The sequence below is a fragment of the Lathyrus oleraceus genome, chromosome 7, assembly GCF_024323335.1.
Source record: "Lathyrus oleraceus cultivar Zhongwan6 chromosome 7, CAAS_Psat_ZW6_1.0, whole genome shotgun sequence".
Taxonomy (NCBI): Eukaryota; Viridiplantae; Streptophyta; class Magnoliopsida; order Fabales; family Fabaceae; genus Lathyrus; species Lathyrus oleraceus.
This window is the reverse complement of record NC_066585.1, coordinates 7,123,265-7,125,206: the sequence shown is the minus strand read 5'-3', so window position 1 is coordinate 7,125,206 and position 1,942 is coordinate 7,123,265.

The window sequence follows — 1,942 nt, the reverse complement described above, 5'->3', positions numbered from 1 at the left end:
CTATATTGAGAGGAATTTGAAGGAGAAAATCATGGTGTTCAAACTGAAAGTTCATGAAATGAAGAATTGAAAGCACCAATGGCCTATCTCAAGTGTGAGGACTCCAGAAAACCACAGAAACACAAGAATGCTACATTGATTTAAGAGTTCTAGATCCAAAAAGTTTGATAATAAACCTTTGAATTGAAGCACTTCTGGCCATGAATCTTCCAAGTTCCTTGCTCCTCTTTGATCTATGGATGTAGTGGAAGTGAAAGGCTAAGGAATTAGGCTTTAAAACTCAGCTAATGATGCTGAATTTCAAGCTCGAAAGTAAGAACAATTTTTGAATAAATCCTTTGGTGAGGGTGTGGTTTTACTTCTACAGCACTTGGGATCTCCAAAAGGTTTCAAAATGAAGCTCATGAAGTGGTTATTTATAGCTGAAGATATCATATCACACACTTTGTTCATGTGCATGGCAATTTGAATTTGCATTGCATGGGCCTGTGCAAGCGTGTGGAAGGCCCAAGGATGAATGAAAGAGATTGTTGAATTCACATAGAAAGCCTTTGGACGTGCACATTAAATGGAAATAGCTTGCATACCAAGTTATAACATGAAATATCCAAAATGCACCTAAATGAAGATAATTTTGGAACTCACAAATGGTAGATCCAAATGAGTATTATGAGTAATGGTTAGAAAGCTCTTGAAATAAGGAACAAAAGTCATTTTGGGAAAAAATTATCTGGCATTTGAAAATTAATGAAAACTGGTTGTGAAAATCCAAGTACAAAACATGTTCAAATCTCTTTGAAAAATTTCACCAAAAGCAAGCTTAATCAAACCCCTCTGTCCTCATGGAAAAACCTCAAACATAAACGTTGTAGATACTTTCAAGGTAGTCAATCTAGACGAAAAGTTTGCATCATTTGGATTTTCTATGACAAATTTATGGGCATTTAAAGTTGGGTACTTTTTCAAATTCAATGAATTAGCTCCAAGATGGCCTATAATGTTTTGCATTATCACATGTATTTATTTTATGATTATGAAATTTTGTCCAACATAACATTTGAATTATACATCTCAAGATTTCCAATTCATTTGGTCTCACCTCAAAATCATAAAAATTAAGTAAGTTATGCCCTTGGTAAGTTGACCCAAAATTAGGGTTTCAATCAAAATGACCTATAATGTTTTGAAATGAATGATGACCTTCCAAGTTTCAAATGGATTTTTGATGAACATGAAAGTTGCTCATATGGTTCTTAAGAACATAGTTTCTCTTGGGGTTATCTTCATCTAACAAACACATCAAAATTTATATCTCATTGGTGCTCAACTTAGTCAAATGACTTAACTGGTCAACTTTTCAAGGCCAAACTTCCAATCTTGATGAATAAATGATTGAGGATTATCAAATAGGCTCACATATGCATAAAATGATAAATGAAAGAACTTACCTTGATTAAATTTGATCAGAGGTTGAGATTGCTTCATGTGCAAGGCACAGTCAAAGCATAGTGAAATTAGGGTTTCCTTGGGGAAACAATCTTCAAGCCCTTTGGGTTATCTTGATCAAATTGGCAAATTGAGATACTTGGGATACATATATGATGACTAGGAGCTTTCTGTACCATTGTCATGTTTTTTCTCATCTTCATCTAGCCATTACATTGGGCTTAGGAGCCTCCTAGGAGCATTGGAGCACATGATCACTTGAGCTTCAAAACAAAAAGAGTTAGTGACATATTTTTGTGCTTTTGGCTGTTAACCAAATAAGAAAATAAATAATATAAAATACAAGCATGCTTGGTGATCTCAAAACACTCAAACAAGTCCCAACCCTAGGGTTAAGGAGCCGAACATGCTATGATCCTTGAGGCAATGCACTTGTGCAATAACATGATGCCATGAGGGATCTTAGGGTCAAAATTAGGGTCTTACAGATGCCCCT